This window comes from Amblyomma maculatum, chromosome 1, assembly GCF_055883805.1.
Source record: "Amblyomma maculatum isolate TAMU_Amacu chromosome 1, ASM5588380v1, whole genome shotgun sequence".
NCBI classification, from domain to species: domain Eukaryota; kingdom Metazoa; phylum Arthropoda; class Arachnida; order Ixodida; family Ixodidae; genus Amblyomma; species Amblyomma maculatum.
The window spans coordinates 30,156,877-30,168,542 of record NC_139344.1 but is presented as its reverse complement, the minus strand read 5'-3'; the positions used below and the strand labels follow the sequence as shown (position 1 = coordinate 30,168,542).

Genomic DNA, 11,666 nt, shown 5'->3' with positions numbered 1-11,666 from the left:
ATTATGAATACAAATCAAAACACATAAACCTTTAAATGACAATAATATTGGAGTATAGAGCGAATCATATATGTATATATAATCCTAATACTTGGGCCGCCCGCTGGTTTGAGCGAAGTTGTGTCAGTTGCTGGCAACACTTATTCAGACGGCAGGCGGCGAGAACCACGTTTTTATCATGTTTTTGACAGCATCACAGCATCGGTAAGCATGGCGCGTCGTAAGCGTTCGTAAGTCAAGCTTACGAAGTTGCTGCTGGTCGTTTGTGGGCTACTCTTCACCCGTTCGAATGCAAGAATGCCTGGCTCATGCTGTGCACCCAACTGCAAGTCAAATTATGACGGCGGCCCAAGTGTCCGAGTGCACAGGTTTCCTACTGACCCGACGATGCGGGCAGCATGGACCAGAGCTGTTCTCCGGAAAGACTTCTTGCCAACAAAGTACACAGTGGTAAGCATTGCTTTTTGTGTTGTTATATGGTGTTCTGAGACGAAAAGCTTTCGTCGTGCGGTTTATCCGCTGACGGTTGCTAATGCATGATTTCTGTTACGCACGGTACCATCATAACGCACGTGTTGACGATCTTTATTGCTTCCGCAGCAGAGCCAAAGGGTCTCTGAAATTGTCGGCGCGTTCGTTAATGCCATCTTTTGTCCAGTTACATGCTCATTTGATTGTATTATTTTTTTTTCAGCTCTGTGAAAAGCATTTTTTGCTAACGGACTACTTGAAAACAACTGCCTACACAGATATCAAAACTGGAAAAGTTGTGGAAGTTCCGCTGAAAACCATTGGCCTGAAACAAACTGCACTTCCAAATTTGTTTCCGAAGTGCCCCGCATATTTATCTCGACCACAAGCGTCGGTTCGAGAAGCACCAGAACAGAAAAGGATCCGCTTGGAAGATGCTTCAATGCAAGAGGCAATACTGCTTTCGAAGCAGACTCAAGCTGAAGAGGAGGCCAAAAACAGGGTAAATGGTTTCTCCGATTTGCTCGACGCTTTGCCAAGCCTTCAAAATTCCGACTTCTGGACTATTATCAACAAGGATGGGAAGGTTTTCTTCTTGGATCTGACCCTTGATTCTGCTCCTGCAGTCCGTCCGTCGGTGATTGTGTCATCGGACCTTCGCGTAGAAGTGTTTTTTGGTGAAACTCGCCTGAGCAAATGTGGTGACGTGCTTGTGCCTGAAAAGCTTTGTGATCTAAGAGATTTGAAAAGAGTGCTACAGATGATTGAAGACAGTCGCAGGAATATCTCCACTGAGCCTTCTGAGAAGATTCATCATCTTTTTCAATTGGTAGCAACTTTACTGGATGAAGTGAGTGATGAACATTCTGCATGCAAGTTGCAAGAATGGCATTTCGAGCTACTGAAATTCTTCAAAAGCCAAGTAGATCTTGTTTTAAACAATGCTAACCGATATCCCCTAGATTTTTTAGTTTTTGCAAGCCTTTTGTCGACGATTTCACCTCACGCTTACAAGTTTTTTAGAAGCTCAATGAAACTTAAGTTGCCCCACCCTGACACAGTCAGAAGGCTTTGTTCATCATATGATGTAAGTCCTGCAACAGAGCTAACTTTCTTTCTTATGCGAAGCGGGTTGCGAACACATACAAAGAGCATGAACGGACAGTGACTTTAATGATAGACGAAGTGCACCTTCAAGCATATTTTGATTACAAGGCTGGTTTCGTGACAGGTGCTGCTGTTAACTCCTCAAGCCCTGCAAAAACAGCCCATGTATTCATGATCCAGAGCCTGCTTTCTTCAAACAAAGATGTTGTACACATTCTACCTGTTACACAAATTGATGCCAGGGTGCTGCATGACTTTCTTCGGAAACTTATTATTGATCTGGAGGCATCTGGTTTTAAAATCGTAGCACTGATATCAGACAACAACTCCATAAACAGGAAAGCTATGTCATTCTTTGCTAAGCCCGCAAGGCTCAGCATTGTGTACCAGCAACCTGCTGATCCATTACGCCCCCTATTTTTCGTCATAGATCCGGTTCACTTGATTAAGTGCATTAGGAATAACTGGCTGAATCAGCGCAACATTGGGAAGTGCATCTACTTTCCTGACCCAAAAAGTACCGATGCCCAACCAGATACTTACAGCCACCCTTTAAAGTGTTGTGTCAGCTTCACGAAGCCGAGAAAAATGACCTTTTACAGGTAGCGCCAACGCTTACCTTAAAGGCATTGAACCCGTCAAACATGGAGCGCCAAAATGTTAAACTGGCCCTGAAGATTTTTAACTTATCGACTGTTGCTGCTCTTAACACAGCTTCATTCCAGCATGCACAGGAAGCGTCCAAATACATTGACACCATATTGACTTGGTGGAATGTAATAAATGTAATAAATGTCAAAACGCCAAAAAAAGGAGAACGGCTTCGACATGAGTTGCAAGGCCCAATAACATCAACCTCATGCCCTCAGCTTGAATTCTTGAGCAGAATAGTTCACTGGCTTGACCACTGGGCAAGCCTCAAGCATTACAATGGCCGCCTGACGCGAGAAACACACCCTGCTTTGAGCCACACTACCCATGCCTTGCACGAACTCGCCGTGTATTGTTTGGAAGAGCTTGGTTTTAGTTATGTGCTCTTGGGAAAATTCCAAACTGACAGCCTTGAGGATCGCTTTGGCAAGTACCGGCAACTGTCCGGGGCCAACTACCACGTGTCCACCACGCAAATATATGAGTCAGAGAACAAGTTTCGTTTGCAAAAAGTTCTAGATTTGCCTGAGTTGGACATGGTGCAAGCTTCAAGTCACTCAAGTGCGTCAAAGGTAGATGTAGATGTACACTCATTGCAAGATCAATTTCGTGTTGCCGTGGCTGATCCTGACATTGAGGCAAAAGCTTCGAGGCTGCCAGCGGTAACATATGTCGCTGGCTATTGCGCCCATGCAGCTTTAAAGAAACTAGCATGCACATCCTGCAGGGAAAACCTTGTCCTGCAAGATGTAGACCTAGATAATGCAGACAATGCATTGATCGCAAACATGTCGAGAGGAGGACTCAAGTTCCCACGAGCCACTGTTGTGAACGCTGTGCTTTTCACAGAAATTGTACTGGACAAGCTCAGGGCCCCAGAATATTCCACACAGTTTTTTAGCCTTCCTAGGCAAAGGATGCTCTTGTTGCCCTTGCATTTTCAGCCCTTGGAGACATTGATGACCTAGATGTGTGCGATTTTGGTCACACAGCAAAGGAAGTGATGGAGCTCGTCATAAGTGCTGCAGCGAATACACTACTGAACAATTTGTGCCGCAGAGAAAATGATAAATTGTTCCATGCCAAGAATGAGCGGAAACTAAAAACCTTGAAGGCCTGAGGAATGCTGATCTTTTGTTGTCTGGTATTTATGTGGTTCTGTTTTGTTTAGCTATGTGTATGCTTGTGCTTATGGACTCTAAAAATTGTCTATGGTATTTATAGCTTGGCAAAACTAAAACACAGCAGTTGCTAGCATTTGGCCACGGTCCGAAGCATCTGGTACCGCAGTGCTGATCAAACAGCTGGAAATGAAATAAGATTTTTATTGTTTCACTATTAAAAAAAATTGAGAGGCATCATAAGGCTTCTATAATTTCGTCATGTGATTAGGTATCTGTTTAGACAGCAACGAAGGCTTTCAGAATGGGCGGTTTTTCCATGGCGGAATTTTTGTGGCCAGGCTGAGTGTGAGCGGACCTATACTGCAGACTTTAGTTGTATTTGATTATGTTCTTTCTCCACATGTTGAAGGAATTGCTTTCGCTGTTTTTTTTAGCCTTAATGATGCCTACTTCTTCTTGGGGCACTCTGAGCTATTGTACTTTATCAGTTCATCGTTTTTAACATTCATGTGTCAAGCATTTCATTTTTGGATATAGCTTCTTCAATTTCTCAGCATTTTATGAAATCTCTGAACACTTGTAAACAAGGCTGATGGAAATGAAGAAGGAAAAAACACTACTGTAAAGGCTTGTTCTGTGACAATAGTATGTGCATGAAACTGTCATGTTGATAAATTGCTTTCAGCAAAGAACCTTGAAATGAATTTTGAAGAAATCTTGCCTTTTTAAGCACAATTGTTTGTATGTGCGAAATAAATTTATTCTGGGCCTTAAAAATGTTGTGTTGCTATTCAACTCCCCAGTAAGGGGACTGTGAAAATGAATACCATCCATACGTTATACAAAAATAACTTCAGTCCATGAAAAAAGTGACCTAATAGCACAAAGGACAATAAGAGCGCTGGCTGAGCCCTTTTGAGGACATGTAAGTAGTCAACGAGTGCAAGCAAACCATAACAGAATATCACTTTTTATTGTGGTTTTTGACTGCAAAGAACCACGAAGCACCAGTCATTTCTGTGCCACTTCTAAGTGTTCTTCTGTAGAAGTAAAATATTGATTTAGCTAGGTTGCTATTAATGAAAAGTGGCAATTGTTTTAAACCATAATCAGTACGACGCGCACTGGCTGTGCCTGTGCGCAATGATTATGGTTTAAAAAAATTGCTTGCGCCAGTCCCAGCGTTCGTGGCACAAGGCTAGGCGTGGCGGATGGGCGAAGCCGACTTGCAGGCCCATCGCACTGGCGTGACGTCACGCCGCCGTGCCGAGGCCTTGAAGTTGTCTAGGTGGTTTTGGTCTGGCACGGCTGCGGTCTCTTTCTTTAGCGAGATGGCGCATGCGTTTGGCGTATTTACCTAGCTTAAATGTAGAAGTGGTGCCGATGGAACGTCACGAAGATGGTAATGTTCAAACAACAGCGTGAGAGTGTTTTGCAGGTCGAACTTGATGATGATGACGGTATTTACTGCACAGAACGAGAGCGTGTTGCAGTTCCACTCGAGGCGTGATCGACTGCGACGATAGCATAGTGCTCCTATGCCTGGCCACTAAATTGAAGACGTCGATGTTTTCTGCACATCTGCCCATGTATATATATATATATATATATATATATATATATATATATATATATATATACATGGGCGTTGTTTGGAACGCCAGCATTATTCTATCTTCCTCGTCTTCCCTTGCTTTGCTCCTGCGCTCTTCACTTCATTGTCCGCTAAGTACATCACACTCGGCTACGACTGCGGTCCTTAAATGCATCACCCCACATCACTGCTGTCGCATTTGTTGCACATGGCTGTTTTGTTTTTCCAGGCTGTCCTCTAGCGGAGCCGTGAGAAAGTTCGCATAGATAATATATTCATATTGTCTGGTTCATGGTGAGTGGCAAGTTGCTCTCTGGGCGAGATTTTTGGGGTAGTTGCCACTTGGGCGTTCCGGCAAGGCCTTGTTGAGAGTCATGCACCTGAGAGTTTCTCCAGTGCCACTTGTTGGCGGCTTGCTCTAATCAGTCTTGCAGGCGAACGACCCTTTTCTTCAACCGCGACACGTGCAATGCGAAATTGTTTCTCCTCCACCCGTCTGAACCTGCCTGAAACACAGCAGTACACAAATGCCACGTATTGTCACCTAAGCGCTCAGTGATTACGTAGGACCCATCATATTTCGAGGTCAGCTTGCGCCCTGTTGATTGTAGGCTGCGTTGCACCCAGACCTCGTCTCCAACTTATAGCGCGGAGCTGGACGATGTCGGCGGTCATAGATGCGTTTTTGCGCCTGTTGCGCACGAGATACTCTTTGCCGTGCTTCCGACCTGATACGCTGACGAGCTTCCTGTCGTGGTACAGGGGTCCCGACGTTGATAGGTGTTTCCACGTTGCACGTTCCTGCAAGTTCAGGCTGTTGTCTGTATACAATCTTATAAGGCATTGTTCCCGCAGAACTTTGCGCAGAAGTGTTGACAGCGTAGGCCGCCGCTCAGAGGTGCTGGTCCCAGTCTGCCTTGCCTTTTTTTGTTGTTCATGCAGAAGGGAGCGATTCGCGATTGTATGGTCTGACTCGTCTGCTCGGTGAGACAATTAGCTTGAGGGTGGTAAGCCAATGCGAAGTGGTGCTCAACTCCCGCCTGGTGCAGGTAGGCACGAATTTCGCTACTCCAGAAGGTGGTTGAGCGGTCCGATATTAGTTTTCGTGGAAGCCCGCGCCGCCATTCGAACCGGTCCTTTAAAAATTCAACGACGTAGTGTGCAGCGAGGGAGGGCACGGCAGCAGCCTCTACAAATTTTGACAGAGAATCTACAGCCACTAATATGTACCGGTTGCCCACTGCTGATGTCGGCTGAAGTCCAATGTGGTTAATTCCTATGGTGTCAAATATTAGGCAAAGGGATTGGCGATAGAAGCCCGGGTTGGAAGACTTATGTACGGCCGGCAGACTTCGCAGCTGGCAACGCACGCGCGGATGTCTGCTCATTTTGGGCCACCAGAAGCGTTGCTGCGCCTTTTGCAACGTGGCTCGCTTACCATTGTGCCCTCCTGTGGGGGACTCTTGAATAGTGTGGAGCACCTGCCCGCGGAGAGGAGCAGGAAGTACAAGGAGATGCTGTTCTTCCTTGCGGCTTTTCTGCCAATGTCGGCGGTTTAATGTAGCATCCCGCGTGACAAACTTGGAGTTGCTTCCAGTGTCCCCAAGGGAAACCATGACAGCCGCCATATCTCTGTTCTTGCTTTGGGCCTTCTTTATATCCTGCTGACAAAATAAGAGCCAACTTTCGGTGTACCGAGCTCGAGAGTAGCCGTCACCCCTGGGGTGTCGCGACAAGGGATCTGCAATACAGTTAAGAGCATCGGCCCGATGCCATACATTATATTTGTATTCTTGGAGCGTTATTATCCAGCGTAATTTCCGTCCGAAAAGGCAATGGCGAAACTTATCGTCGACACTCCAGACCACCGCCAAAATTCTAAGTCATTGGAGTGTGTGGGCGATTCCTCTGCCCGAGGCATGCGCACGACAAAACACACAGTGGGCCGTATGATAAACATCTTTAATCTCACAGGGATCGGGGATCGTCGAAGTCGGTGTCGTCGTCCGGGTGGCTGCGGGTCGTTGAGAGCGCCGGAACGAAGAGCCAGGGACCAAGGAGCCAGAGACCAAGAGAGGGCGAGACGGCGGCGCGTGCCTTCTTTTATAGCCCCCTCGCGCGGGACCGGTTATCCCCGCGCGAGCGGGGAGAGGGAAACAGGCACGCGCGCAGGAAGCATTGGGAAGTGGCGCGGCCTTCGAATGCGCGGCGCGCCACGAGCCCTACATCTTCCCCCCCCCCCCTCAGCGTCCAACCCGGGCTCCGCCAACAGCCGGGCCATGTCCATGTCCGAGCCCGGGTCAGCGTAAAATATGAAGGCTTGTCGCCTGGCTCTGGCGGGATGCCATCTCAGCTGGTCCGTGGGACGGGAGAAGCAGCAGGCATGGCGGGACTGTTCCGGCTGGTCCCTCTCCGGCAGCGGCCACATCCTCGGGGTCGCAGCGCAGCTGGGCTCGGCCACGGATACGACTGGCAGCGACCCTGAGCTGCTGCTCTACATCATTGACCCCTTTCGACGTGGCGCCGTGCTGGATGCACATTGCAGCAGGCGTTTCCGCCACGGGCACACCTGGGTTCCTGAGGCCCGTACTCCAGGCCTGGGCAGCGGGCTTCAATCCAACTCGTTGAAGACGGCCAGCATGGCCGCGCTGGTCACAATAATGGGCCACAAACTAGGGGGGTACCCCCTGTTTAAGTGGCCCCTCCTAGAACCAAGCGCTGGGTGCGGTTTCCCGCCCCAGCGACGGTGGTTCATCTGGCTGCTGCAACATCTTATCAGAATGCATTCTGAAAGAAGCAAAGACGTTAGCCAAAGTAGTGCACTACCTTGGCCTTAGGTTATAGCGTCGGTTGCGAACCGGGTTGCTACCTGCATCGTTTTGAGCTTCCCCCGCTTCGCAGTTATCGTCCTTGTGAAGGTGGTAAGCTTTCAAGTCTGCGACGTGCACCGGACCAGCGGTTTCACCGCTCGCCAACAACCGCAGCTGGTAGGTAAGTGGCGTAGTCCGTGCCGTAACTTCGAACGGTCCAACCCACTTGTGCGCTAGCGACGCGGCGAAACCACGCGCTGCGTTACTAAGCGGGTGCGTTCTTTTCAGTGCCAAGTCGCCCGTGTTGAAAACGACGTGACGACGACCTTTGTTGTACTGATCCGCTTTCTCCATGCGCGCGACATCGAGGTTTTCACGAGCCGCGCGCTGCGCTGCCTCAAGGCGCTCGCGGAGCTTTGCCGCGTACTGTGTAAGCGGAGGGGGCGCGGGCCCCGCCGCGTCAAGTAGGGCGTTCTCAAGCGGAAAAGCGATCTCTTTCCCAAAATTCAAGTAAGCAGGTGTCATACCCACCGACCTGTTCACGGTTGTTCTAGTGGCGAAAGCCAGTTCGGACAACCGTACGTCCCAATCTCTGTGCTGCTCGGTCGTCGCAACCAGCATACTCTTAACATTCCGATTCACTCTCTCGGTTATGTTGCTCTGAGCATGGTAGGGACTCGTCTTCCTGTGGCGGATTTGAAGCGCCCGACAGGAATCAACAAAGACTTTGCTTGTGAAATACGAAGCATTGTCTGTAATGAGGTCGGAAGGGAAACCGAAACGAGTGAATGTCTCCAACAGTTTCTCCCAAATCCGTTCTGACACAAGCTTCATAAGGGGGAAAACCTCAACCCACTTGGAATAGTGGTCCGTTATTACCAGGATATATTGGTGTCCGCGCGCTGAGCGAGGGAGGGGTCCCATGATATCGCACGCGACCACTTGCCATGGATAGTTGCTAACTACCGGCTTCATCATGCCAGCGGGTTTCCCCGCCCGAGGCTTGGCTACCTGGCAAACAGGACATGTACGGGCGTAACCCAGCACATCTTTTCTCATACCTGGCCAGGTCGCGACACGGCATAACTTATCGTAAGTCTTACTGCCGCTGCCATGGCCTGCCAGCGCTGAGTCATGGAAGTACTGGAGGAATCGTTTCCGCAACTTCCTCGGGACCACGACTCGGAAGGGGGATGCAATCGCCTCTTCCTCGTCAAGTTGGGGGATGTAGCGGAGCAGTAAGCCATCATCGCCCAGCAGATACGCGTCGTACTTGCCCTCAGCGTTCCCGGTGCAAGCTGCACTACTCGCAAGCTCTGTCAGCACCCGCTGGCATAGACCGTCTGCTTTCTGGGCCTCAATTAGCTCTTCCCTACTGACCGCTACTCCCCAAGACAGATTTCTCTCTGCCTCGCTTCTTGACAGGCGAGTAGTCGCCGCCACCAGCTGATGCGCCTTCTCTCTCTCGCAGCACAGCGCGGCAACTCTGTCCGCCTCCTTTCTCTCTTTAACTACGCAGGGCGCGACACTCGTGTCCGCCCTCTAATCCTCTCCACTAGCGGCGACGCCGCTTTCAGCAATGCTGATTTGCGCCTCTTCTGCGCTTCTGCCAGCCTTCAACGGTGCGCGCGATAAAGCATCGGCCACCTTATTCATGCTGCCCCGGCGGTACTCAATGGCGTACGCGTAACGTTGCAACGTCAGCGCCCATCTAGCGAGTCTGCCTGCGGGGTTTTTCAGCCTCTTTAACCACGAAAGTGCCTGGTGATCTGTCTGCACGGTGAAAACCGCTCCGTCTAGGTACATGTCGAACTTTGACAATGCGAACATTATCGCCAGGCATTCCTTTTCGGTCACGGAGTAATTCCGCTCCGCCGATGTGAGCGTGCGGCTAGCGAACGCGACAGGGCGCAGTTTGCCCTCGTGTTCCTGCAATAAAACAGCTCCTACACCGGCATCACTAGCATCTGTCTGCAAGACAAACGGCTTGTTCAGGTCGGGGAGGCGCAAACTAGCGGTGTTCGCTATCGCGCGAGCCAAGGCAACAAAAGCGTCGTTCTGTTCCTTGCCCCACACTCATTTCGAGCCTTTCCGCAACAGCTGGTTCAACGGCCTAGCGAGCTCTGAACAACTAGGGATGAATTGTCTGTAGAAGGCAACCATTCCCAAAAACCTCTGCAAGCTTTTCACGTCCGTCGGGCAGGGGTAGTTCAGAATTGCCTGCAGTTTGTCATCGTTCGGTCTCAAAGTGTCATCATCAACCACAAATCCCAAGAGGTTCACTCTCTTCGATGCCAACTGCACTTTCTTTGGGTTGATCGTTATACCCGCACGTCTCATTCTTTCAAGAACGGAATTCAAGTGAATGAGATGCTCTTCGAACGACTGTGAGATTATCACGACGTCGTCGAGGTACGCCATCGCGTAGTTGAACCTTGCATCGCCCAGCACGATGTCCATCAATCGCATGAACGTGCTCGGTGCATTAGACAAACCAAACGGGAGTCGAGTAAATTCGAAGAGCCCGCGGTGACAGGTGAATGCGGTTTTCTGAATGTCCCCTTCCGCCACCTCAATCTGCAGGTACCCTCTGCTTGCATCCAGGACTGTGAAGAACCTTGCGTTCCCTAACGCGTACATCACAGCCTCGATCGACTGGAAAGGTCACGCAGCCGTAGGCGTCAGTGAGTTGAGCTTTCGATAATCAACACACAGCCTGACCGAACCATCTTTCTTTGGCGCTAGAACCACTGGGGACGCCCAGGGACTTTGTGAGGGTCTCACCGCGCCGGTATCTATCATCTCGTCAAGGGCGCTGTCGAGAAGCTGTCTCTTATGCGCGCTTAACGGCCGCGGGTTACATCTGAAAGGGCGAGCACCACCCGTTTCGATCTCGTGCTGAAGCAAGTCGGTCCTGCCTGGTTTCTCTGTGAAACAATCCGAAAACGGGAGTAAAGTTTCTACGAGCCTTCGGCGCTGACTACCGGTTCCCGAGAAGGACGCGATAATTGCTTCTAATGGGCTACCATTTAGTGTCGCGGGGGAGCCCTCTGCGACAAAAGCGTGAACGCTCGCTCGCTCAGCGACGCATTCCTGTTTGGGTGCGCTAACAAAGGGAATGAGGGGGGTGAAGGGGCTGTAGCGATAGCCGTTCTCCCCCATGTCAAGCACAATGCCTTCGCTCGAAAGAAAATCTCTTCCCAGAATAACTGGTATGGCTAAGCCGGGCAGATAGACGAAGCGATGCCTCCGCTTCCTGCCGTCAAAACGCAGGACCAGACGCACCGCTCCTTCTGCTTTTGTTGTCCCTGCTGCTAAGCTCAAAGGGGTTTCTGTTGGCCTGACACGGATGTTACATCTACGGCAGGCCTCGAAAACATCATCACCGACCAATGACAGAGTTGAGCCCGTGTCAACGAGTGCCGAGTAGCTTTGACCAACTAACCGCACTAGCATAAAAGGGCTCGAGCGCGACAACATTCCATGCGCTCTACAGGCGAGGGGGACAAAAGCCTCTGCGCCCCCGGGGCGGTCGCCCGATGACGCGGCGTGGGAGTACATTTCCCATTTTCCGCCGTGGCTACCACGAAATTCTCCCGCCGACGGCGACAGGCTTGTGTTACCAATTATGGCCGCCGGCGGTCCGCGTTTCCCTGCATACGCCTTGCTTGGCACTCTCGTGCCACGTGGCCCGGCTGGTTGCAATTCCAGCAATGCCGATCGTTCACCTGCCGCGCGGTCGGTGGATGCCGCGTTCCACGAAGCGGCTGGGGACGTCTTTCGCCTCCCTCCGCGCCTGTGCGGATGTCGCTGGCGAGCCCAGCTCGACGCCGCTGCTCGAACGCGTACGGGTCAAGAGCGCGAGGAATATCGGAGCCTTCCGCTGGCCTTTCCTGCCCAACCGTCATT

At 50.5% G+C, this 11,666-nt stretch overlaps 1 pseudogene; it reads left to right on the top strand.

Moving 5' to 3' along the window:
- Nucleotides 1-296: 296 nt before the first annotated feature.
- On the top strand, nucleotides 297-1,304 carry LOC146202029 (uncharacterized; annotated as a pseudogene).
- Nucleotides 1,305-11,666: the final 10,362 nt, after the last annotated feature.